At 45.0% G+C, this 27,502-nt stretch overlaps 1 protein-coding gene across 2 annotated transcripts in view; it reads left to right on the top strand.

Annotated features, from left to right (window-relative positions):
- The first annotated feature begins 3,410 nt into the window (after positions 1-3,410).
- Positions 3,411-27,502, top strand: part of ZNF652 (zinc finger protein 652) — a 56,667-nt gene continuing 32,575 nt past the window's right edge. The window contains exons 1-2 of one of the 2 annotated variants that reach the window (XM_047845672.1): positions 3,411-3,704; positions 8,066-8,124. The gene's annotated coding sequence lies outside the window, so the exon portion shown is untranslated. The remainder of the gene's footprint in view (positions 3,705-8,065; positions 8,125-27,502) is intronic. The other variant, XM_047845671.1, reaches the window with a different exon arrangement.

The raw sequence follows: 27,502 nt of genomic DNA, 5'->3' as shown, positions 1-27,502 counted from the left end.
TCCGCTCTGGCCACCACCACTGTGTTCTGTGCCTTCGTAGGTCTGATTCTGCTTTTGCTTGGTCAATTCATTGTTGTGTTTTGTAGATTCCACTTCTAAGTGACAGCATATGGTATTTGTCTTTCTCTGACTTAGTTCACTTAGCATAGTACCCTCTAGATCCATCCCTGTTTATTTTAAGTGGCAAGATCTCATCTGCTTTTATGGCTAATATTCCTGTGTGTGTGTGTGTGTGTGTGTGTGTGTGTACTAAACTGGTTTTTTTTTTAATTTTTTTTCAACGTTTTTTATTTATTTTTGGGACAGAGAGAGACAGAGCATGAACGGGGGAGGGGCAGAGAGAGAGGGAGACACAGAATCGGAAACAGGCTCCAGGCTCCGAGCCATCAGCCCAGAGCCCGACGCGGGGCTCGAACTCACGGACCGCGAGATCGTGACCTGGCTGAAGTCGGACGCTTAACCGACTGCGCCACCCAGGCGCCCCCTTTTTTTTTTTTTTTTAGTGGCTTGTACTGGGTTTTGTCCACTCTCCCACTCTCTCTCTCTTTTTTTTCTTCCTAATTTATTTTTTTATGGAAGTATAATTGGTATACAATGTTATGTTAGTTTCAGGTACACAGTATTGCTTCAATAATTCTTTTTTTTAAGATGAAATTTATTGTCACGTTGGTTTCCATACAACACCCAGTGCTCATCTGCACAGGTGCCCTCCTCCAGGCCCATCACCCACTTTCCCCTCCCTCTCACCCCCCATCAACCCTCAGTTTACTTTCAGTTTTTAAGAGTCTCTTACGGTTTGCCTTTGTCCACTCTCTTAATGAAGAAATTAGCGAAGGACTATCCAAGGCCAGGAAACCAGGGTGAAAGAAGCCTGATCTTCCAGTAAGGCCAGATGTAGGTGCTAAATGTTGTCTGTAATGCCTGCTGAGCTATGGTGCCAGCCGCTGAAGAAGGGAGGCATGGAATGAGGGAGTCTGGCTGAGAGCAAATGCTCTTTCTTGTGACATGTTGAGCGAGGACACTGGCCGGTAGCCCTCTTCTGTGGGTCGATGCATGAAAGGGAAAAGTTAAGGGACAGCAGAGAAACCGGGATCTCCTTGCTAGCCCAAGACCCAACGCCTTCCAAAGTACCAGTCACCAAGGCCTCGAATACACGGGGACGAGTCCTAGGGTCCTGAATTGAAAAAAGGGGGGTGGGGGAAGGAAACGTGAAATAAAGGAGATGCAAATGTAGAACTGAATATTAAAATTATTCTCTCTCGCTTGCCAAGGCTACCTGTTTTTACTCCACAGGAACATGTAGCAGTTTTTCGGAGTCAAACCCTCCATTGTTTTCCGGGGTGAGTGATTGACTGAGCCATTAAACATTCCTTGGCCCAAATTTCCTTTATTGGGAATAATTCCTGTTTTGCCTGCCTCACAGGATTGTTGGAAGATCTGATGAGATAATGGACGTAACCTCTCTGCAGAAACCATAAAGCACTCCTCAAATAGAAAGTAATAATATGACTATTCTAACTACTAGGAGCCCTTCAGAGGGTTGGCCTGTGAGTGGAGAGTCATAGAAGCTTGGAAGGTTACCTCTCTAGCCTTTGCTCTGCACTTCCCTCTTCCAAGCTGGATTGCCCTGATCGGCAGAGTAGGGCATTGATCAAATGTCCTAGAACGCAAAACTAGACATCCCAGTCAGATATTCTGGGCTCACCACCCCCCCCCCCCCAACATGGATGCCAAGTCCTTTCTTACATTAAATCTGAGTCTTCCTTTTTTTTTTTTTTTAAGATTTTCTTTTTTTAAGTAATCTCCACACCCAGCATGGGGCTTGAACTGACAACCTGAGACCAAGAGTCGCACGCTCCACCAACTGAGCCAACCAGGTGCCCCTAAGTCTAATGTAGTGCATGGTTATTTCCTCCTGCTCTGCCCTGAAGATTTTCTCTCTACCTGCTGAATTAGGACATCATTTTTTAGTGTTTATCCACTGAAGACACTCACTACTGAGGAACACGACCCAAAGGTGCCCAATTGCACTCTCTGGAGTGTGGAGTCCAAGTGTAATAAAAAAAACCTGTTTTCAGAAGGGCCCAAGGACAGAGCTAGGCCTTGAATCCTTTTGTGTATCAAGTTTCAATCTCTTCCCTAACCCTATGCCAGATTCGGGTCCTTTCACTTGCTATAGGACTAGTTTTGAGGGGCGAGGGTGGCTATTTTGGCGCGAAGTAGCTGCACCATGTTGAAAATGTATAGAGAGGTAGGTCTTAATGCCAGGACATTTGTTAAGCGTGCTTTTAATAACGGAAGGAGGATGAGGAGTTCCAATGGAGGTAAGATTTGGGAAACGTCAGGGGGGTTTGGTTTATGGTGGGGCAAGGTCAACCTCCCCCTCCAAGCTGCCCTCTTGGGTCCTCTCCTCCTTAGGCCTTCGCCTCACCTGCTTTACTCCCCCTCTCTGTACTCCAAGCACTTGTAATTATGATCACCCGCTCTTGGCTCTGAACTTGGATAAATGCTACCTTGTTAGCTAATAGTACCATTAATTATATTAATGATTAATAGCTAATTAGTCATAATGCTGTAATCCTTTCAATGGAGGGCTCCTTTCTTATAGCAGTTCTCTGCCTCAAGCACACACGCATCCCCTTCCCTATTCCTGGCCGCAGAACAAACGTGGCTCTAAGTTGGTGTTTCTGACCACTCCGGCAATCTCTAAATTTCTCCAGCGTTTACTAGCTGTCCCATCTATCTAGTGAACGACCACTACTGCTTATATTTTTACCTCCTTTATTTCTGTCCTCTGTCACTCACACTACCCTCCAGGAACAGAGGCCGCAGTCAAGATTTTTTTTTTTTTTTTTTTTTTTAATTTCATAAGCCAAGGGCTCTTTTACTTCTGAGTCTCCCTTGGGCCCGCTTTCCTACTTTGGTCCCCCTTCTTCACTTTACCTTCCCCTGAATCCTCACCCGCCCCTACTTCGGGGAGGCTCACACCCTCTGCCCCAAGCTCCCTCCCACTCTGCGACTTGGCTTCCTTTCAGCAACCACGCCCCCAGACCCAGGGAGGGCGGCGCGCACGCGCAGTCCACGCCTTTACCTGGGCGCTCGGCAGTGGGCGGAGTGGGGGAGGGCGGGGGGGAGCGGGAGCCGGCGGTTATCTGGGCGGCGGGGCGCTCACATTGTGGCAGCGGGGAGAAAAGGTGCGCCGGGGCCGGCCCGAGGGGGCTGCGCATGCGCGCCGCCGCGCCCAGCGGCCGGGATGCCAGGGGGGCGGGCGGAGGGAGGTGTCGGCTCCCCGTTGGGCGGGGGGGCGGGCGAGGGACGGGGCCGCGGGCGCGCGCGCGCTCTCGCCGCCGCTCGCCCTCCCTCCCTGCCCCCGGCTCCGCACACACAACCACACACGCACACCCCCTCCCCTGCCTCCCTCCCCGCGCGCCGCCCGCCCCGCCGGCCCCGCTCGCCCTCGCGCGCTCGGAAGGGAGTCGCGAGACGTCGGAGCGGCGGCCACGTAGCGCTGCGGCGGCGGCGGCGGCGGCGGCGGCGGCCGAGGCCGGGTCTGCGGAGCGGCCCTGAGGACAGACGTTGGGCGGGGGGGAGGGGCCGGCCCGGCCGGCGGTTGTTACTCGAGCGCCGCGGCTACAGGCCCCCCGCCGCAGGATGGACCGCCGAGGCGGCGGTCGGGGCGGCGGAGGCGGAGGCGGCCGGCCAGGGTGAGTAGGGGCCCCTGCCCCCCACGCACACGCCACAGTCGCGGCTGCGCCCCTTGCAGCAGCCCTTCCTCTCCGCCGCCCGCCGGGCCGGCCGGGGCTCGGGCGCCGGGTTAACCCTTCGCCGAGGCAGCTGCGTGCGCTAGGCCGGAGCAGCCCCCATCCGGCGCGGAGGCCCGGGGCGCTGCGCTCCTCCGGCCGCGAGCTCGGGCCAGGGGCGCCCGCTCCTGCTCCTTCGCCCCCTCGCTCCCGGACCCGGGCCGGGCTCCAGTTTTGCAGAGAGCCCGCTCGCCCCGAGGCCCGAGGGGAGGCTGGGGTTGCCTGGGTTAGCGGGCCGAGGGAGGTTTGCACCGGTCCTCCTGCGAGCCTTCCCCTGCCCTGCAGCTGGTGGCTTGCACCCACTGCCTCCCCGGCCCTGCGGCTGCGCCCAAACCTCCAACCCCCGGAGTATTGTGCCGCCTGAGATAAAATGCATCCAGTGTATACCCGCCCAGCACTCACCCCAGAGGGCAATGCAGACCTTTCTCCTCCCCCACCTCCTCCACCCCTCCAATCAGGCTCTACTTAAGATTCTTAGATGGGAGACACGAAAGGTAGTGACACCCCCGTTACATCTGCGCCGAACATGTTCATTGTTGAGGGATGTCTCCTGTAGAAATGATAAATGCCCCTGCCTCACCCTCGAAGTCTGTCTTCACGATTTGAGATCCCATATGCTGTTCTTTGAAGAGGGCCAGTCTTTGATCACATCTAGTGCATCCCTCCCCCACAACACACACACACGCACACACACACACTTCCTGATTGCCAGAGCAGCCCCTGTCATCGCGGATCCATTGTCAGGAATGGCTTGTGCCAATCAAAGGAATGTGCTCTTGCCTTTGGAAAAGGATTCTTTCCACAACCATGTCCTCAGGATGTTCCTGCGTGAGTCTGTCTCTGATTGTCCCCATGTTCAAGCGTCGTTATCAGAGTATTTTGCTGATAGGCATCTCCTGTGTACCCTCAGTAATCACTGAGTGGTGCTTTTTTCCTCAGTTGATGAGATACATAGGGTGTGTGGGTATTTCATTTATTTTGTGATGAGGTTTAACATCAGTCGTCAAGGTGCAGTAAATAAATAGGGTAATAATTTGGGCAAGAATGTGTATTTTTTTCCAGAGATGGCCAGGCCTGTATTGTTCTGGGAATGGCAACTAGCACATGCTTTGTTGACAACATGTGTATGCGTAAGGAATGAGGGGCTGGCGTGTGTGTGTGTGTGTGTGTGTGTGTGTGTGTGTGTGTGTGTGTGTTGAATGCAGGTGATGTTCCCGCCTCGGGCTGATTTGAGAGTGGTCAACTGAACTGTGATGGTCGGGACTGGCAGGGCATCTTGGTTGTCTGTATCAGGACTGTGCACATGTATTCAGATAGATACTACCTTTAGTATAATTTCGTTTAAAATGTGCACCTCTGAGTTGTAGGGATTTTGGAAATGTCTGCTTCAGCGGTTCTTAACCTTTCTGTGGGGTCACCGAAGCCTTTAGGGGCTGTCTTCTTAGTGAAAGAGACACACACAATTTTGTATGCGATTACAGTCCCCTTGAAGCTAGTCCTGGGACCTCAGGTTAAGATCTATATTATGCAAAAGTGAAAGGAACTTGAGTTCTGTGTTTTGTTTCCCAAGGTTTGGCATTACAGTACTTTGGTTCTGAGCAGCAAGCTCAGATAACAAAGTGGATTATATATGTATCCTTGTGTTTTGTTCCTTGATTACAGGGGGTCACGTATTTGTAAGGCATCATTCCCTGTCTTCCTGTAAGAAGGAGATGTGCGAGTTTCAGAAAAAGTTAAAACTGGAGTCAAAACAGTTTGTCCCAATGTGACCAACGGATGATGCATGCTCCTTGCACCGTATTCTAAATGTAGCACATTTCAGCATCAAAGTCGGTGGTCTGTTTCATGACGACTATCCGGAATGTTTATGTGTTGATTGAGGTTGATTTGATTTCTTAAAAGAAGGCTTTATCATTCCCACAGTAGAGCACCTTCTCCGTGCAGAGCTTTTCCACCTTTATTAAATACGATCTCATGTCTTCATTCAGGGTGGCACTGCCGTCAGAATCATCTTCTTTTCACGTTTTGTTTTAATGGAAAGATCTGAACTGCAGTTAGGGAATTCGGTGTCCGTGTTTAGAACTTAGAACTGGAGAGTAACGTTGCACCATCCTGGGATAAATATCAGCTATTCTTGTTTAAATCACTCTGCCTCCAGCTTTTGCCTTCTGATTATATTTCAACCAAGAGAGATTTATTCCAGCTTGTGATCGTGCTGTGATGGGCAGTGACATTAAAGAAACACAGGCCCCGGCTTTCTGGGAGCTTACATTTCCAACAATATTTTTTACATAAAGAATCCTTTGAGACCTTCATATTTTTTTTGCGTTTTGGGGGTTCTGAGAGGCCGAGGAATTCATGGTATTAACAGCTTTTTGGAAGGCAAGGGAGCCTTGGAATCTTGCAAAGAACCTGTTCCACACACCTGAAGAATAGCATTTATTCTAATAATTATGCCGTGTACCCTATGAAGTTTGAAAGCATGCTGAGATTGCAAATATTGCACTTTTTATTATCTCATAAACATGCTTGAAGTGGCTTGTATTACAGGCTTGTTTTATATTTTTTTGTTCATGTCATGCCTGAAGTTTTACTGTCGGAAATTATTTGCCTATCCTAAGCCCAGACCATCGCAGAGTTGCAAATATGTTACTTGTCTTTGTCAGCCTAGTGTCGTGCCAGATCGTTAAAATCTCAGGGGGGCAGTGTGCTTCCTTGATTGAATATTGCTGCACGGCTTCTAACGAGTCGCTTACCTAGTTAAACACCCACACACCGCAGAGCAGCTGATCCTGTAACACCCATGGCTGTGAGACCAGAGTTCTGACTGCCAGATTCAGAGCTTGGAAGGGTGGAAAACAATCGCCTAGCAGTGGAACGCTTAAGGACTAGTAGCGCCAGCAGGTCACTCATTAATACAAACAGCTTGCTTTAGCTTCTTCAACACCCTTCTTCAGACACCCTTCCCTTAGGACGTTTCAGATCAGCAGCTCCTACTCAAGGGAGCCAGCACCTACTTTCCGCAACTGTGGCCTCAAGATCCGAGCCGCGACGCCCAGAGCTGTTTCCATTTCTGCTCTGAGTATGGGAAGTAATCTTGTAGCGTGGTAAGACGATACTTTTCAAGCCTGTAGAAAAAGGTTGATCAGCAGCGCTGCTGATGGGATTTTGCTTTTGAATTGTCTGGAGCCTGTCGAAGAAGTAAACCGTGAAAGCGAACGGTTTAAAAAAAAAAAAAAAAAATCACCCTTCACTCCGCAGTTACTGGCTGTCTGGCAACGGGCGTATCACCTTGATCTCTCTGGCCTCAGTTGCCTCACCAGGAGAATGGGATTTGTTATGAAGACTAGAGATGCTGTGTGCAAGCTTCTGGCAGTTCCTGGCGCATGTACCTGTTAAGGAGGCAGTAAATGGCAGGAATGGCTGATGTGGGAGCATACGGATCATTCTGGTTTGCAAGAGGTCCGGTGTTTCACTTGTGCCGATTTGGGAGGAAAAAATTGCAAATGTTTGACTTGGAGCACACCGAAGTCTTGCAGGTGCGGTGTGCTTATTGGAACTTTGATTCGTTGCTCTATGGCCGGCTGAATGTGGTGGAGACCGGAAGACTTCGCTCCAGTGTCTACAGCGCCACCCGCAGGCCGTGCTTGTTTTAAGCGTGTTCAGAGCTTCTGTGGTGAAAGGGGTGTTTCAGGACGTTAACGTGTCTCGGTGCGTTCTGTGTCCAGAGTTGAATCATGTGCAAAGCCTTGTGTAAATTGTCACGGCTAACGTAAGCCATAAAGTGCTTGGTAGAGTCAGTGAAGACGTCAGACGCCTATTTTAATCTGTTTGTTTATAGAGCAGTTAGGTTTGATTTTAAGAAACACTTAGGGACATTCTCTCCTAAAGAATCCCCACTGCTCATCTGAGGTTTTGGTCATAAACTGTCATTAGGGTTATAAGTCTGACTGCCTTAGGCATTTTTTGCTTCGGTGGGTGAAGGAAAGAACAGTCAAGTCGCCTTACCTGTCAGATTTTATCAACTCTCTACTTTTGGCCTGTACCTACAGATTGTGTGTGTGTATCCCTAGCCTTGTTTTTAGCCCCAAAGGTGGTGGTGTAAAAATATGACATTTTTTTTCCTCTTTAAAACATAGGGTAAGAGATTGATTACTTCGAAAAGTAGATTCGAGGGCATGTGTACGGTTCTATTCAGTGCATAGAGCTTTTAAAATAGAATTTCTTGGGCTCCATAGAATTAAATTATTCTGTCATTTTTGCAGGATATCGTTGTGATAAGCCAGCGAACCCGCAAGAGTTACGTAGAGACTTTTCAGATAAGGTAGGCACATCAGTAATGCATTAGGATTTACCTCAAGGGAATCTGTTAATCCCTGTTTTCTTTTATTATTGAGCCACCTAGGGGCTTTCCCATCAATGGAAATCAGTCACTAGTATTGGATTGCTGATAAAGAGGGATTGGCAAATAATGGCCTTAGATTTGCCTTAGGTTTTGCAGAACACTTGAAAAAATTTAATCTTGGCCAGATGTATAAGAGGACTCGCGCCAGGTGAGCCCAGACTAACTAAACAAATAAAATTGGGATGATTGAGCTACGTGTTTTTTTCTCAACCAGACTACGTTTTGCTAAGTAAACTTTCTCTGGGGACGAGGGTGCTATTTTTCTTTTTTTCTTTTTAATTGTTTGAAATGTTTTATTTGATTTTTTAAGAGACAGAGAGGGACAGTTCATGAGCAGGGGAGGGGCAGAGAGAGAGGGAGACACAGAATCGGAGGCAGGCTCCAGGCCCTGAGCTGTCAACCCAGAGCCCGACGCGGGGCTCGAACTCGTGAACTGGAAGATCGTGACCTGAGCTGAAGTCGGACGCTCGACCGACTGAGCCACTGCAGGCGCACCTATTTTTCTTTTAACTGTTATTTTTCCTGGTGTACTGGCGTCACGGGGCCTAGTGGAGAGTGAGGTGCTTCTAAACATTTCTTGGTAAACCAGTCCGTGTGGTGAGAAGGGATTGTTGGCAGGGAACAGAAATAGAAACGAGGCAGGGTGCGGCTCCATTGCCTGACTCCGGGGTCTTGCTCTGCATGTGGCATCCGAGGGTCAGTACTCTCAGCCGGAGTTATTTCATAAGGGTAAACCGTGTTGGGTGATTCCCTTTTGTCTTGGATGCTAGTGAAGGATATAGTCGTGAAGAGCTTTGGAATTTAGACTTTTCAGCTTTGGAATTTTGATTCGGTTTTGGGGATTCAGTGGCATATAACTTCTTAATTACCCCGTGTGGCCTACGAAACGAGTATAAGCAGGCCCTCATGAATTGTTTTCGTCCTTTCAAATGTGCCATTTTAACGTGTCTCAAGTCACGTCAGTGGCCTGTGGACATTGACACATGATAAAGTGTTGGATTTTTGGAGGAGGTGAGGAGTGTGTGTGTGTGTGTGTGTGTGTGTGTGCGCGCGCGTGCGTGTGTGTGTGATGTTTCAGTTGTACGGATAAATCTGTGTTTTTTTTACCCAGTTCCTCCTAAGAGGAGGGGATTTGAAGTTCCCTTGCCTGAAAGATCCTTATAGAGAGCCGTGCAGCTTTCTTTGTAGCCTCCAGAGCAGACAGAGTCCTCCAAATAAACTCAACAACAGTTTGGAAAAAACCTAAATGCCCATCTGTATAGAAGTTGGGTAGATAAGCTAGGGTATGTTCACGCAGCAGGATAAATTTTATAGCCGTAAAAAAGAATGAGAAAACCACGTATGGCCGTGGAAAATTTCTAAATGGTGTATAAGTGGAGTACAGATGTGCTCATTTGATTTGTGTGTGGTGTCCTTCCCTCAAAATTATGTTTATAACATTCACTCTTACTTTCGCGTGTAATAACTCATTTTGCCTCGTAATATTCAGTTGCATATATTGTAATAACATATTTGTCCATTCTCCCATTGATGGGCATTTGGATTATTTCTGGTCTTGGCTCTCGTGAGTAGTGGTGCTCTATCCGCTATACTTTCTTCTTAAAATGTTTGATCCATGCGGATGTATACCTACTAAATAATTTTTTTTTTTTTAATTTAAAAAAGTGTCCCTCACCTCTCCGGAGGGAAATGATAATGCCCTATTTTAAGTTACATTTGGAAATACTTAGTGGGACAGAGTGATTTCAAACCATTTTTTAAATGGTTTGAAATTTTCAAACCTAGCTTGGAGTTGTACCATATTAAGAGAATTCTGAAGTCAGTCTACAAGCAACCCCTGTGTATTTTCATCCTAAAAGAGGGGCTTAATGTGACAGAATAGGTCTTAAAAATAGTTACATCTCTTGAAAGGTTTGTCTTTGTAACTGCTAAATATTTCTTTTACTGCTTCATTTCAGAATATTCATATAATAATCCTTGCATTGCTAGTTATTAAAAGTGTTTACTTAATATTTTTATAACCGTGGTATAATTAAACTTTTTGGAAACTCGGGGTTTTAAACACATAGCAACAGGAGAAATTTACTGAAACACAGTTAACCTGGTGTTGAATATTTTGAAATTTGGTCGCCCTGCCGGGTTGGTCGGTGGAATGTAATTGTATGTGCCCACGAACCATAATAACTGCTGAGGCGTCGTCATTTCCATTGAAAACTGCATTTGATCACATTTTTTTTTTTTTGCTGTAATTGCAGTATTGCCATTTTCTCCCTCTTACTGCCCAAACGTGGAGATCGCGATTAAAATATAAATTTATAAAGCAGTAGTTCAAGCAAGGGCGATCTTACCTCCAGGAGATACTCTGCAAGGTCTGGAAATAGCTCTGATTTGACATAAGGAGGCCCTGGGCCCGGGGGGAGGGGGGGGTAGGGGGAGTGGTGGGGCTACTGGCCAGAGATGCGGCTAAACATGCTACAGGGCCCAGGACGGCCCCTCATAACAAAGAATGATCTCTCTGCTCTAACACGTCAGCCGCGCCGAAGTTGAGAAACACTGCTATGAGGCACCTCACTGAGCTGATGCTACGAGGCAGGTAGCAATTTTAGCATTGACTTTGTTGGATTTAGCACACCGAAGTCACATTTAGTTTATTTAGTCTACAGAAGAAATAAGCTAGGTAGTTTTCTAAACTGTAATAAGGTTTTATTATTATTATTATTTTATTTATTTATTTATTTATTTTTAGTTTATTATTTTGAGAGAGAGTGCACGCGCACGTGAGCAGGGGAGAGGCAGAGAGAGAATCCCAAGGAGGCTCCGAGCTGTCAGCCTGGAGTCCAATGCAGGGCTTGAACTTAGGAGCCTTGAGATCATGACCTGAGCCGATATCCAAGAGTGCCATGCGTCACCAATTGAACCACCCAGGCGCCCCCAAAGCAGACACATTTTAACTTTTCTGATCCTAATGGGTATCTCATTCTGCTCCAAAAGAAAATATTTGCTTGACATAAGGTGTTTAAAAAAAAAAAATTTTTTTTTATGTTTGTTTATTTTTGAGAGAGAGAGTGAGAGCGTGAGAGAGGGAGACCCAGAATCCAAAGCAGGCTCCAGGCTCTGAGGTGTCAGCACAGAGCCCGACATGGGGCTCGAACTCACAGACCGCGAGATCATGACCTGAGCCAAAGCCGGACGCCTAACCTACTGAGCCACCCAGGCGCCCCTACATAAAATATATTTAGGTCTTGTAAGTTAAACTTATTGTTGCTCAGTGACAACAATGTTCAAATTAAATTTGGAAAATACATGCATAGTATAAAAATTTTCTGCTTCCATGTGGCTGGTTTCTTCCTGTCAGGTCGTGGTAAAGGACGTGTACACTTGTGCCCCTGTTCCGCCTTGTCGGGTATTGTAACGATGTCCAAGAGGTAGTTTGTTCTGCCTCCCATTCTCTCTCTGCCCTTTTCATCAGCTCCAGTGGAAAGTTAGATTTTTTTCTTTGAGGATGACTTCTGTCTCTAAGGTCAGGTGGTGAACAGGTTTTAGTGAACACTAAAAAGATTTGTCCACAGAGGCCAGATGTTGCAGAATTGGACCGTTCTCCATCTAAAACTGTTTGTTGAGTTCCCCATAGCGCTCTTTCTCAAATTTTCTGACCGTGACCCACAGTAAAAAGCAGTGCGTGTGTGGTCATGTGTGTTCTCTCACGTTGAGTACCCCTACCCGCAGCTGAAGCAAGACTTCATGAAACAGTGCTTACCTTATTTGTGAAGCATTCTGTTGTGTGTTGTTTGTTTTTTTTTTTTTTAATTCTATTTCATTTAAAAAAATTGCGTTGGGTCGGGCAGTTTGAAAATCACCTCCCTATATCGTCCTTAACAAAAAGCATTTTTTTTTAATGTTTACTTATTATTGACAGACCGAGCATGAGCAGGGGAGGGGCAGAGAGAGGGGGAGACACAGAATCGGAGGAAGCAGGCTCCAGGCTCGAACTGTCTGCACAGAGCCCGGCGCGGGGCTCGAACCCCCTGACTGCGAGATCGTGACCTGAGCTGAAGTCAGACACTTGACCCGCTGAGCCCCCCCGGGCGCCCCATATAGAAAGATATATTTTTTTTTTCAATTTTTTTTTTCAAAGTTTATTCATTTTTGGGACAGAGAGAGAGACAGAACATGAACGGGGGAGGGGCAGAGAGAGAGGGAGACACAGAATCGGAAACAGGCTCCAGGCTCTGAGCCATCAGCCCAGAGCCCGACGCGGGGCTCGAACTCCCAGACCGCGAGATCGTGAACCTGTCTGAAGTCAGACACTTAACCGACTGCGCCACCCAGGCGCCCCTAGAAAGATATTTTTAACTGTATAGTATAACTTTCTTTAACACAGAGCCTGGTTTAGACAATCATTTGCTTATGTAGAATGAGTACAGAATAAACGTATAGCAAGGACTCCGTGGTGAATGTTTACTTCTATGTGAAAATCAGACTCCAGGGTCGAACTGTGTTTCAGAGACCGCCCTACCAGAAAAGCACTTATCGGAACCTCGTTCTCCAGAAGGATAAAAACTTACAAGTTACATGGTTGGCACTGTCTTTCATTTCTGTACCCAAAGTTATATATAGTGTCTGTATTTTTGCTACTTATCAGCCTTTACAAAGCACTTGCCATGTAATCCTCCTATAACCCTTTGAGGTAGTGTATTATTACCCCATTTTACCAGCAGGGAAATTGAGACAAAGTGAGGTTATGTAACTTGCCAAGTTAAATATGTTCTTTTCTTGGCAATGAGATTTTATAAGAAAGGACCCATTAAATCATTTTATTTTGCTAATTAAAAACTGACGTTTAAAGAAACCGAATTTAAAAGCCCAGAAATATTTCTGACTTTCAGAACCCAGAGACTGCGTAAGGCGTTCGTTTTAATTTTTAAGTTCATGTACGGTGACATTGACACTTGGGTACGTGTACAGTTCTGTGAACATGAGTACATGTTACGGACTCGTGTAACCGCCGCCACAGTCAGGAGACAGAATGGTTCCGTTGTCTGGAAACACTCCTGCCACAGTGCACTCCCCCACCCTCCGAACCTGGCAGCCGTTGATCCGTTGTTCATCGTGAGAGTGTTTTCTTTTGTGGAGAGTGTTACCTAAATGGGATCATACCGCGTGTAACCCTTTGAGACTGCTTTCAGCATAATACCTTTGAGATTTGTCCTAGTTTTTGTAGGTATTAACATTTTGCTCCTTTTTATTGCCAAGTAATATTCTGTCCTATTCTGTGGATGGATCGCACTGTTTTTCCATTCACCTGTTGAAGGACATTTGGATTGTTTCCAGTTTTTGGTGATTCTAAGCAAAGCCTCCGTAAACGCTCACTGACGGCTTTCAGAGCAACTGTAAGTTTTCATTTCTCTAGAGTGCATACCTAGGAACAGGGTTGCTGGGTCACGCAGTGTGTATGTCCGGTCTGTTTTCCAGAGTCAACGTGCTCCTTTGCATCCCCACCAGAAACCTGAGAGTTCCAGTTCTGCATCTCTGTCAGCACCTAATAATGGTCAACATTTTTTGATTTCAGTCATCATTTGGAGCCTTATGACCAGAATCTGGGTGGCCGGCCAACTCTACCGTCAGCTAGCTGTTGACCTTTAAAGGAGCCATTTCACTTTTCTGAGCCTCTGTTTCCTTGTCTCTCTTATAACCGAGAATATCGAATGTGTTGTAAGTTCTCCTGCAGTTCCCAAATCCATTGATACGGAACGAGAAGTCCTTGACAAGAGGACAGATTTGTGTTTGCTTGTGCAGAAAAAGCCTACTGACCTGTCTTCTGAGCTAAAGTAAGAACACTGTAAGCAGTATACATATTTATAAATAGGATCCATATGAAATTACTTGATATTTATAACTATAGTTAGTCGTTTGGAGCTAAACGTGACATTGTGATGGTGTGTGTCACATCTGTAAGCAACAGTCATGTAGCTAATGTTACAGTTAACGTTGGCAGCCTATAATCTTTTGGCTAATGTTGGATATTTTTATATTGTAATTATTCCTTAGCTCTCTAGGGTTACAGTTTGCGAAATTTAATAGCAAATACTTTGCCGTTTTCTTCTTTTCTTTTCTTTTCTTTTCTTTTCTTTTCTTTTCTTTTTTTTTTTGAGAGAGAGAGAGCATGTGAGTGTGAGCAGGGCTGGGGCAGAAGGAGAGGAAGAGAGGCAGGGAAGGAGAGAATCTTAAGCAGGCCCCATGCCCAGCACAGAGCCCAACTCGGGGCTCGATCCCAGGAAGACGAGATCATGACTTGAGCTGAAATCAAGAGTCAGGCACTTAACCAGCTGAGCCTCCCAGGTGCCCAGAGGATCACTTTTTAAAAAAGATTACGTATTTAGCTACTTGTCCTTAATGACTTTTTTTTGAGTAGGAGACAAATTGCCTCGATATAGCATTAAAAAAATAGCTTTATTATTTTTCTAAAGAATTGTACATGCTTATTTAAAACTAGGTAAGGATTTCAGAAAAATACGAAGAAAAGAAGTATCTCCTTCCCCATCCTTACTCTATCCTGAGACATCTCTCGGTATGACCGTACAAGACATACTCGTAAGGACGTGGTTTTACATTAATGAGATGGCATGAGCCGGCTCTTTAGTCTTTTCTTTTTTTTTTTTTTCTGATGCGGACATACTTCAGTGTTAAATAATATAAATCCATATCACATCTGGATGGCTACGTAGTATGCTGGTGTCTGTGTGTACCAGTATTTATGTTTCAAGTCTTTTTGTTATAATAAATAATGCTACAGCGAATGCCCTTGTATACACATCTTTTTATGCTTGTGGCATTATCTTCTCATGGTGAATTCCTTGATGGCTAGGTCCAAAAGAATGCACACGTCACATTTAGGAAAATAGCACTGAACCCCTCTAAGGAAGGTTACTCCCTGCTTAGATAATCTGCTGTGCCAGGTAATGTCATACATCAGGCTATTTGGGCATTAGGCAGTTTGGGATTAAAGCCATAAAACATATGTACACATGTTTGTACATGGGTCCTGCTGAAAAAAACCAGCCCATTCGCTAATTGATAGTCTTTGCCAGGTAAACCCGAGAATGTGTAAAAACATCAAAGCCTTAAAAAACAAAGTTTAAAAATTACTTTGGAGAAGAGTTAACTGATAAAGCAATCTGCTTTTTTAATTCAAAGGGAATCTTTTAATTAAAGTGATTATAAATACCTCAATTTGTGTTATTCCAGTAAGTTCTGTGAAACATTTTTTAAAAATAATTTTTAAATTTTGGAATAATTTTAGGCTTTCAGAAAAATTGTAGAAAGAGTATTTGTAGACTCCTCATCCAGTTCCCCTTACTGTTAAGTTCTTACATAACCATGTTAAAGTCTTACATAAACTAAGGAAACAACATTGGTATATTACTCTCAACTCCATATTTAACCCAGAGTTCACTAGTTCATCAACAACTATCCTTTCTCTATTTGGAAACATCCTAAATCAGGCTTTTAAACTCTGTGCTTAAGTGAACTTGAATATCTGTTCATAGGTTAATTTTAATTTTAGTCATACATTGTATGTACCATACGTAATGTGTTCGGGTCTGTATTTAGACAAATATAACTCGTCTTTAGCACTAGTATCTCTGAAAGTTATCTTTTGACATTTACAGACAGTTTTGCCCAAGGCCATTTTAGGGTAAACTTGAAGATTTTTTTCTCTACCCGTCTGTGTTGCATATAGAAATACAGGGTGTCTGGGTGGCTCAGTTGGTTAAGCGTCTGACTCTTGATTTCAGCTCAGGTCATGATCATGCGGTTCGTGAGTTCGAGCCCCACTTCGGGCTCGCACTAACGATGTGGAGCCTGTTGGGGATTCTCTCTCTCCCTCTCTGCCCTTACCCCACTCATGCGCGCGCGCGCTCTCTCTCTCTCTCTCTCTCTCTCTCTCTCAAACTTTTAAAATAAAAGTAAGAAAAGAAATACAATCTATAACATGGATGAGTGTAACTCTTGCACAGGGGTACCCTTTCCGATATAGTTACGAGTTGCTGTCTCCAGGAGCACGTGAAAAATAGCCATAGTTTACTAATAGTTTACTGGGAAATTAACTTGTCTCTTAATCGCAGGTAGTGGTCACCAGTCTACGCTGCCTATAATGTCTGTAATGACTGGCTCTGAGAGAATTTTAAGTATTAGGTGGTTCTTTAAACGTTTTTTTTTTTTAATGTTTATTTATTTTTGAGAGAGACAGAGACAGAATGCGAGTGGGTTGGGGCAGAGAGAGAGGGAGACACGGAAACAGAAGCAGGCTCCAGGCTCCGAGCTGTCAGCACAGAGCCCGGCGCGGGGCTTGAACTCGAGGACTGTGAGATCATGACCTGAGCCAAAGTCGGACGCTCAACTGACTGAGGCACCCAGGCACTCCAAGTATTAGGTGGTTCTTGAGGGAGAAACAGGTGCTGGCCTTGAGAAAGAACACCATTATACTTGGGTATCTTTGACTCTACGCTTTCTAATGCAGAGAATCCTTCCCGAGGCAAACCATGGCATCTAAACTCATATTAATTTGAATCACTCCTGGAAACTGTTTGGTTTATGGAAGAGGAGGAAGGAATTGGGAACATTAAAATAGATGTGGATTTATTTATTTTTTTAATATTTATTTATTTTTGAGAGAGAGAGACAGAGTGTGAGCAGGAGAGGGGCAGAGAGAGGGGGAGACAGAATCTGAAGTGAGCTCCAGGCTCTGAGCTGTCAGCGCAGAGCCCGACGTGGGGCTTGAACTCACAAACCACGAGATCATGACCTGAGCCGCAGTCGGTCGCTTAACCGACTGAGCCACCCAGGCACCCCAAAATAGATGTGGATTTAAAAAAAAATCACTTTTGGGGCGCCTGGGTGGCGCAGTCGGTGAAGCGTCCGACTTCAGCCAGGTCACGATCTCGTGGTCCGTGAGTTCGAGCCCCACGTCGGGCTCTGGGCTGATGGCTCGGAGCCTGGAGCCTGTTTCCGATTCTGTGTCTCCCTCTCTCTCTGCCCCTCCCCCGTTCATGCTCTGTCTCTCTCTGTCCCAAAAATAAATAAACATTGAAAAAAAAAATCACTTTTCTTCCAGAATAAGTGGGACTCCTCGAGTGTTCTCTCCATCGACACGCCACATTTTTTTTTTTAATGAAAAAAAAAATCCTCTTAAGCATTCTAGGAAACAAAAATGTGATCCAGAAAAGCTTCAAGAAGAAGGTGCATTTGAGCTAGGTCTTAAGAGATGGCTAGGATTTTATAATTGAATGATGGGGGAGCAGCCGTATTTTAGGCAGATGGACAAAATGGCATAGTCAAAGATTTCGAGGTAGAAACAGTCAAGGTGTGTTTGAGAGAGGGCACAAGCATGTTAGACGGGCGAGGAGGCCCTTGGGAGCTAAAACTGAAAGCGTCAGTTTGGCTCAAAACTTTTGGAATGCTCTGCTGAGGAGTGGTAGCTTATTCCAAGGCTTTAGAAACCAATAAAGATTTTGCAGCTGGGGAGTTACATGATCCACATTCTTTAGGAAACTGGGGTTTAGAAGATCTGTGTGTAATGTGGTTTGAAAGAGGGAGTCAGACAGACCGTTACAACCTGTGTACGAGGTGATGAGGGCCTGAACCGGGAGGTCGTGTTAGCCGTCGGAACAGAGAGGACAGGGCACTTGGTTAAACGAGCACTTGCCGGCTCATGAGAGAGAGGAGTGAGGCGGAGGGAAGAGCCAAAAAGGAACACGAGGTCTGGAGCCTCGGTCAGAGGCTGCAGCTGATTCACTGGGACCTTCGGCAGACTTGACCGTAAAATAAAAACCGAAAGGCGATAGCGTCCTGGAATTGGGGTCAGACACATAGCGTTGTGCTTTTCTTTTTTTTTTTTTTTTTAATTTTTTTTTCAACGTTTATTTATTTTTGGGACAGAGAGAGACAGAGCATGAACGGGGGAGGGGCAGAGAGAGAGGGAGACACAGAATCAGAAACAGGCTCCAGGCTCCGAGCCATCAGCACAGAGCCCGACGCGGGGCTCGAACTCCCGGACCGCGAGATCGTGACCTGGCTGAAGTCGGACGCTTCACCGACTGCGCCACCCAGGCGCCCCGCGTTGTGCTTTTCGAAACGGAAAACAAACGTGCCGCGTAGACTTGAGGACACGTGGTATTTGCTGACCTAGGACGGAGGGAGCACAGCAGGAATGGAAGGAGGTAGGTTTTTATGTAACGGTTGAGAGCCGCGGTTCTCTCCCGACCGGCTTTTGTGCGGTGAAATGCTTCGGACCGTTGTGCGCCCGGTAACCCCGCCACCGCCACCGCCACGCTGACTGAACAAGAAGAGAATCCTGGTCCCCTCACAGGACAGCAAGTTTTACGCAACGGTCTTTCCGTTGGACCCATGTATGCCAAGTGCCTGACCCTGCTATGTCGTGTATCAGCCAGAGAATACGCAGGAGGCCGTTTGAACGCCAGTCCCTACGGAAACCTCGGCTGTGTCCTTGAGCAGTGTAGGCCTGACACCTTACCTGCAGCCAGAGGTACATAGTTCCACGTAAAGGCAAGAGAAGGTTGTGGTGTTACCGTTCTGTCCTTGAAAACGTAAAAAGCAAAACCCGGCAGCGGCTACCGCCTCGAAGGGTGGATTCCAGTCTTGACCGAGCGGTGACCTTCCCAGGCAGTTGTACTCCTGTCGCGTTTAATTTTGCCTTTATAGTTGATCACCGTGTGTGAACGTATTCGGGATTATAGTCTTATTAAGGCAGAAATACACCGTGTTGCCCACATTATAGTTTTTAGAGAGAACGAGTTTTGAGCTGGATAAAGAGAAAATGAAGCAGTGGTCCTAATGTGAAGGAATTTTCACACAATGTTTTACTTTCTCTTTAATTCCGTGGATCAGAATGTCAATTTAGATTTAACTGTAGTTGTTGTTACATTTTTTTCTACGTTGTCAGATTAGGGTTCTGTATGTTTCTAAGTTATGATCCTGGCTTTTGGTCTTTAAAAGGAGGTGAGGCTGCTTTTGAATAAAGCCTTTTTATGTTACGGAAATTCTCCCATATAGGGACACCTGAGTGGTTCGGTCGGTTGAGCGTCCGACTTCGGCTCAGGTCATGATCTCACAGTTCGTGGGTTCGAGCCCCGCGTCGGGCTCTGTGCTGACAGCTCAGAGCCTGGAGTCTGCTTTGGATTCTGTGTCTCCCTCCCCTGCTCTCTCGCTCTCTCTCTCTCTTTCTGTCTCTCAAAAATAAATAAAAATTAAAAAAAGAAACTCTCAAATATAAAAAAGAAAAAAGAGAGGAATGTGATAAATCTAATATGTCCATCTCCCAGCTTCAACAGTTATCTCTACATGGCCAATTTTGTTTCATACATATATATATTTGCCCTCACTATACTCCCTTTTCCAGTTCCTTTGAAGCAACTCTAGGGGCATCTGGCTGACTCAGTTGGCAGAGCATCTAACTCTTGATCTCTAGTTTGTGAGTTCGAGCCCCATGTTGGGTACGGAGATTACTTTAAAAAAATTCTAGACATCATATCTTATTATTTATAAATCTAAGAATTCTTTCTGAAAAAGACAACTGCAATACCATTATTACATTTAAAAACTTCCTGAACATCATTATTCAATCAGCGTTTATATTTTTCAGTTAACTCATAATTGTGTTTCCAATTTGTTTTTTCAACAGACTTAGGCTAGAATGTTGAATTAAGGTCCAAAGAAGAGTGATTAGTTAATTATGTCTGTTAAGTCTCTTTAATCTATAGGTGTGATCCTTCCTTCCTTTTTTTTTTTTTTTCTTTTCTTTCTTTTTCTTTTTTTTTCTTTGCAGTTTTAGTTGAAGGATCCAGATCATTTGTTGTGTAGTTTCTCATAGTCTGGATTTTGCTGATTCCATCCATGTGTCATTTAACATGTTCCTCAGTCCCTTTTACCTTTTATAAATTTGTTTTTAGATCTACAAGCTTTCTTTTTCCTTTTCTTTTTTTATTAAGAAATTTTTTCCTGTTTATTTACTTTTGAAGGAGAGAGAGAAGGAGTGTGAGCAGGGGAGGGGCAGAGAGAGAGGGAGACACAGAATCAGAATCCGAAGCAGGCTCCAGGCTCTGAGCTGTCAGCACAGAGCCCAACGCGGGGCTCAAACTCACGGACCGCGAGATCATGACCTTAGCCGAAGTCGGACGCCCAACTGACTGAGCCACCCAGGCGCCCCTCACCTACCAGTTTTCAAAAGAATGAGTTGGTTCTCTTAGCAAGCTCTAAATGTGACTTTAAATGGATTTAAGCATATTTGATGTGTCAGTCCACTAATGTTGTCAATCCTCGTTGATACTGAATTGCCTCTGTCTTTGTCCATTAGGTGCTTATCAGGCTGGCTCCTGAGTCTTTTGACCCGGCCCTGGTAGCCTTTGATAGTTTCCTTGCTTTTCATTATGACAAGAAGTTCCAGACTTATGCATTTCCTGTCCTCTTTCCTTTTAGTAGGAAATACCTGAAAACCACAGTGGCTTCTTAGTACTGAGTTCAACACAGGTTAGAATGTTGAAGTAGTGTTTCGAGAAGAACTGCCTGCCCTCAAGGGGTTTATAGTCTTTAAAGTTTTTTTTTTTTTCATTTTACTTACTTGTATACATTTTTTGAGGTGATAAAATCAGATTTTGATTTCTTCTTACTTGATTAAAGCAAGTTGTGGATTTCATTGTATACCAGGTGAAATCATACAGCAAAGTGAGATGAATGTCTAAAACAAGTTACACTTTACCATTTAAGAAAATGCGAACTAAAAAGGAATGAAATGAATTTAAAAAGAAAGCTAAAACCTTGAAATGATCTACATTTTACAGACCTGTTGCCCTGTAGGAAGAATCGTTTTGTTTTTGCATAAATAGGCAACCATATAATTTATTGGCCAGCCTGGGAGATGTGTGAGAGGGGCATTATTAACAATTACTTTGAGAGAAACAAGTAAACCAGGGCTTTGCCCAGCGAAGTAGAATATAAACAAATTGACAGTATCCGTAAGCCTCCTGAGATCAGGGAGCATACCTGTTATGTTCACAGTTATGTTTGTGGCACCTGACACCTAGTTGGTGCTCAGTAAGTATTTGTCGACTGTTAGTAAAAGCCTGCTCATATTTGGAGGGTTGGTGTAGATTTTAAGTGTTTGCTATGCTTAGTTAAATTATGATTGCGCCTTTTCCCCAACTTTCTCTCATTAACACTTGCATCTGAATGATCCGACACGTTGAATCTGAATGGGTGTGGTGAATTCATTCATTTCTTTGTTAAATTTTTTTTTTAATGTTTGTTTATTTTTGAGAGAGAGCGAGAGCGGGGGAGACACAGAATCTGAAGCAGGCTCCAGGCTCCAAGCAGTCTGCACAGAGCCGGACTTGGAGCTCGAACTCACAAACTGTGAACTCATGACCTGAGCCGAAGCCGGATGGACGCTCAACAGACTGGGCCCCCCAGGAGCCCCAAATTCATTTATTTTTTTAAGTTTGGAATTAGTTGTTTTGTTTATTATAGAATTAATCCATGTTCATTATAAAAACATCAGAAAATCTAGATAATCTCCTTACCACCACCCCTCGCCTCTACTTCAAAAAAAAAAGTCATCTGGCTTCTGGTTGGATTTTCAAGGGAGAAGAGAGCCTAGCAGTTATATATTCAACTAGTTCTTGCTATTTCAGAATCCCTCGGACTCACCTTTTAGCCACTGGGCCTTAGTTCTTTCCATTTATAAGAGACGAGTACTTATCTGACAGGAACTTTGTCGAGGCTTAGATAAATGTGGTTTTTAGTGGGGAGGAGCTGAGGAAGGAGGGAGTGATTACTTGAACAACGTTTCTGTGATCAGAACTATCTTGGGTCTCTCTAGCCACATGTCTTAAAGATATTGCCAAAAGCAGTGCCAGAAAATTTGCATTGATGTGAACTTCTGTGAAAATTCTTTGATGGTGGTAAAGGAAGTCTATGTGCAGTCAGAGTCCACATTACTAACTAAGATCTTTTCCTTCACCATAAACAGATGAAGGGGAATTACTTGCAGTCCTGTGTCCTCAGGCCTCTGACTGGGCACCCTGCTCGGTCACGTTGGCTTGGTTATCTTGACCACTCAAGACAAAAGTTATTTAAAAAAACCAAAGAAGCAAGCAAATACAGATTTATTCAGTTTTTTATTAACATCTATTTATAGTACACGTGTTGTGAAGAGCTGCGGTTTTCTTTAGGTTAAGAAACATTGTATAAAAAAAAAAAAATCACTTGAATGTTCCCTCCACCTACTCATTTGTCTGCAAAGCCAGGAGTCTGTTCACTTCCTCTTGAGCTCGGGGCCTTTGCTCATAGGCTCATGTTTTTAAGACATTCCAGTGCAGTTAAAATATAAATCTCGAAAGTGTGTATTGTTACTAATTAATTTATTTTATACCTTAAAAGTAACTTCTCTGGAGCTCGAGAGCAAATCGCGTCTTAAAATAGGCTGTTCATTCAGAAACTTGGACATTTGGGATTTTTGTCCTCCTGAAACATGTATAGTCATTACCAGTTCAATGTGGAGAATCCTATTCTGGGGAAAAGGTAATTAAGACTTCCATGTGGAAAAATAACTTTTGTATTTGAACATCTCCCATCAGCTTTCCCTGCTCAGGTTGTTACTGACCAGTTGTTGGGCCAGGGAGCAAAGAGCTGAGAGCAATTTTGTGTGGTGCTGAGGGCTTCCCCCCCCCCCTCCAAGTAGATTGTTAAATTACTAGCTGTTCTATAGCTTAGCCTAGAGTTAAAATCTTAGTGTTATGTCACCAGTAACTAACAGAGGTTTGTCAATTTTGTGTGTGTGCGCGTGTGTGTGCGCGCGCGCGCATAACGATTGGGTCTTTCTTTCCTTAACCTGAAGAGTTGAGATGTGTTGAAGCATGAAGATGTGTTGAAAAAATTCCCCCTACACTTTACCTTTTATCTGGCATTTAATGAAAAAATCTTGCTCGAAAGTTGCAGGTCCCTTGAGGGCAGCAAACACTATACTCAAAATGAAACTAGGTTACTGTTTCTGTAACATGCCGTGGTTTGTATCAAAAGCTGTTTTGGTCTTAACTTTGAGATTATCCCGTCGTCTTTGAAGTGGTCCTATTTTAACTTGGAGTGGTTTTAAATTTTCGAATCTCCTGAAGTGAACATAAAAATGTTTTAATATTTTCTTATGTGGTTGTTGTACACAAGCTTATAGAAAGCTTATCTCGAGACGACGTATTTCTTCAGAAAGACCAAAAGAAAAAAAAAATACTTAGGATTTGAGAAAGGATGGCAGACGGACAGTGTTTTAGGTGGGTATTCCAAACGGGTTCTGGTAGCTCTGTTCTAGGTGTCCTTAGCTTTTAGCTGTCTGGACTTTCATGGTTTCGTATTTTGAGTTTGGGTTTCAGTGTGCGAACCATCTTTATGGCGTAAACCAAGAGAACTGAGCACTTTTCATTTGCTGTTTACTCTTACTGCTTTTTATAAGGCGCCGTCTTCTTTCTTTTGGTTGGCACGTTCTGAAGGGAGGTGGAGCTCAGCGCTTGAGGCTTTATCATATTTTTCTCCTGTATCTAATTTTTGAAAGCTTAACGAACTAACCTCCCACTGTAATGAATTGCAAGATGGTTTCTTGTAATGGATCCTTTGCGGTGAGAGGTGCTGCTTCCCACTGGCGTTCGGACACAGTCGGGTCTCCCCCACCCTTAAAAACCCAAATCAGACCTTCTCCCCGGGCCGACTCCCACCCCCAGCTTCCGTTCCTCAGCCCCCATGCCCTCCGCATCACACCTTAGCCAGCTGGTTGAGGAGGCCCCACGGCAGGGGGTGAGAGCTCCAGAACCCAGCCCAAGCCTCAGCCCTGAGCCCGTGTACTCATTAACTCAACACTGCTGTTTGTCCAGGGAGGAGGGGGGAGGCTCGCGGAAGGACAGGGGGCCCTTCAGCTTAGGGAATGACTTCAGCCCCTAAAGTCGGTGGTCAGTTTTCTCTCTTACTCCGTATTTTAGCAGCATTTGATACAGCTGACCAGTCCTTTCTTGAGGAAAATGTGTTTATCTCGTGGCTTCGGTGCTCTGCACTTTTTAGTGTTTCCTTTCACCTCCGCCTTGAGTTTTTCCTCTCCTCTTGGTTGGCTCTTTCTCCTCTGCCCTGAGGTACCCCGGTGTTTTCTTTTCTCTGTTTATCCCGTCTTCCCAGCCCCCAAATTTAAATTCTTTCTGTGTGCTGATGTCTCCCAAATATTCAGCCCCAGGCCTGACACACACACACACACACACACACACACACACACACACACCGCCTCCCATCCCCACACTCTTTTGGCCAGCTGGCCACTTGACTTGTGTCCTTAGTTGTCTCGTTTGCATCTTAAACATGACTGTGTCAAGTAGGATGCTTTGGGTTTCAACTGATAGAAAATCTAATTCAAAGTGATTTGAAAATAGGGAAAATGCATCATTACAAGTAACAAGATGCCTCAGCCTCGGATCGGTTTAGGACTGTGGTTCAGAGACATCATCAAGGACCCACATTCTTTCCGTCTTTCTGCTCTGCCATCTCGGAAAAAATGTCTTTGTCCCTTATCCATCTCCCACCGTGGGTGCAAGATGGGCACCTCCGCTCCAGGCATCATATCCAGACAAGAGAACATCGAGCAAGGGGTGGTTAATACTTTCTTTCACCTTTTAAGAGTTTGGCAGTCTTTCTCAGAAGCCGCCCAGCTGGCCTTCACTCACATCTCACTAACAAAACTTGGCCATGGGCCCGCCCCTAAACCAGCCACTGGCAATGGGAATGTGGACAGATAAGCAATTTTTGGACAAAATAGAATGAATAGGTATGTTAGAAGTAGTAGTGGTAGAGTATAGATGCAGGGGAAGTGATGGGGCTGGGGAATTTCAGGAAGAGTAAGTGGTGTTTGAACCGAATGCTAAAAAATTAGCAAGATTCAGTTGTTAGGGAGGGAGATAAGGCGCTCTTGGCTGAGGCGGCAGGATACACTGATGCCTGGCCTGGAGAAATTCTGCGATGCTCAGGGAACGTTGGACCCTGAAGCTGATGCATAGGTTTGTGGAGGGATGTGGAGGGAAGTGAGAGTCGCGCAGTAAGGTGAGGGGTCTGATCTGGAGGGAAGTTTGGACGTAATTTTATGGCAGTGGTTGTCATTGTAAGAGAATCTTAGCGATAGTCCATGAACAACTTCTCTCGTTACTGTGTGAAAGAGATGCCCTCTCTGAATTTGAGGCTGATGATCTTATATTTTTTATTTTGCCTCTCCCACCTGTGTTTTCCTGTTAGCTGTAAAGGATGGACATTCATTCACACTGTCTGAATCATCTTTGATCATGTTCTTTCTTTATGCATCACGCCTGATAAGCATATTCTGTTGATTTCTCCCTTTTCAGCCCTCTCTGCCACCTTTGGTCATGCATGTATTTCCCAGCTCTGCAATCAGAACCCTCCGTGTTCTGTCCCTGCTCTGTATTTATTAACCCGATTGCCTCTTGATTCCCAGCAAGACTCCTTTGGCCAGGTCTGTGTCTTCATCGCCCCTGGAATATACTATTCTTATTCCTGATGGCAGCTTTACTTGCATAGCCCTCTCCTCCACCTGTCTTTTCATTTCCTCTCTGCCTTTTCACGTTCCTCCCATTTGTCAGGACCTAGCTCAGATCTCATGCTCTGCACAGGGCCCTCCATAGCCCGTGCATTCTACATCTTCCTTGCCCTTTTAAATAATTTTATGGCACCTCTAAAAGAAATACCATTGGGACACCTGGGTGGCTCAGTCAGTTAAGCATCTGACTCTTGATTTTGGTTCAGGGCATGATCTCACAGTTTGTGGGTTCGAGCTCCACCTTGGGCTCTGTGCTGACGGCTCGGAGCCTGCTTGGGATTCTCTTTCTCTCCCTCTCTCCCTGCCCCCCCCCCCCCCGCCCCATGCTCATGTTCTCTCTCTCTCTCTCTCTCAAAGTAAATAAACTAAAAAAAAAGAAAATACCATTTGTTTTATTTGGCAGTTGTGACTTATTTTTTGTGTATAGTTCTTGCTCCTCAAACAAATTTTAAGCTTGTGATGGTTAGGGCCAACACAGTAATTATTTGAAGGAATGAGAAAAAACATATCTTCACCTTATATTAGGCTCTTGGCGCTTTGCATGTAGATGATAGTCACAGCTTGTAAACAGAGTAGAGTGAGAATTGCACAGAAAATGCTTAGTGTATAAACCCTTTTGAACTATAAACGTCACCTTTTTAATCAGAAAAAAAAATCAAAAAGCTATTTCCCTCTTTGGAGGAAAAAAGGAGATCTGGGCACCTATAAATAAACCTGTGTTTGAGTAACAGTTGTAGTAAACAGAGTCCCATCTCTTCCAAGCCTGTGATATCCTGGGTATACTGTCTTGTGAAGATTCAAAACCGTAACTCAGTGTGGCGAGGGTAAAAACCCGAATCGAACCCTAGTAATCCACTTCTCTGTGTTCAGCCGTGCTTCCCCAGAGGGAGGGAAGATTTCTTGGGTCAGTGTGCCAGCCTCCAATGTAGAAACACCTCTACCGAGTCAAGTTGCACTGTCCTTTACCTCTGGAGTGGTTGGGCCCTTTTGCCTTTAATTTTGACATAGTCGTGGCATTGTTACCCGGTTTTGTTTCACTCGGCCTACGGCCTACAACTTACGTTGAGAAACAAACACCAGGGGCGCCTGGGTGGCGCAGTCGGTGAAGCGTCCGACTTCAGCCAGGTCACGATCTCGCGGTCCGTGAGTTCGAGCCCCGCGTCGGGCTCTGGGCTGACGGCTCAGAGCCTGGAGCCTGTTTCCGATTCTGTGTCTCCCTCTCTCTCTGCCCCTCCCCCGTTCATGCTCTGTCTCTCTCTGTCCCAAAAATAAATAAACGTTGAAAAAAAAAAAAAAGAAAAATGAAAAACAAACACCAACAAAAGGGACCATTAACATAAAGGAAAAAGGCTCCTGGATTTCTGAGGTATCTGAGGCTTCCTGGACTTCTTCCACAACCTGTTTGGCATACTGCCTTAAATGCTTTCTTACCAAGGCAGAGGACTGAATACAATAATCCAAGGAAAGGTGGTAAGTGTGGTCGTGGCTGTCTCCACACTGAGAAAGCGTGGTGGACCCAGTTTTGGAAAAACCTAACCTATACCATAGGCCAGCTTGTGGGCTTGATCTCATTTAGTATCATACTTATTTCAAGACCGTAGATAATATATTCCCTTAACAGGTGTCCCCAGCCTGAGATTCATAAGCCAA

This window comes from Prionailurus viverrinus, unplaced genomic scaffold (genome assembly GCF_022837055.1).
Source record: "Prionailurus viverrinus isolate Anna unplaced genomic scaffold, UM_Priviv_1.0 scaffold_35, whole genome shotgun sequence".
In the NCBI taxonomy this organism is placed as follows: domain Eukaryota; kingdom Metazoa; phylum Chordata; class Mammalia; order Carnivora; family Felidae; genus Prionailurus; species Prionailurus viverrinus.
This window is presented reverse-complemented; position numbering and strand designations above follow the sequence as displayed.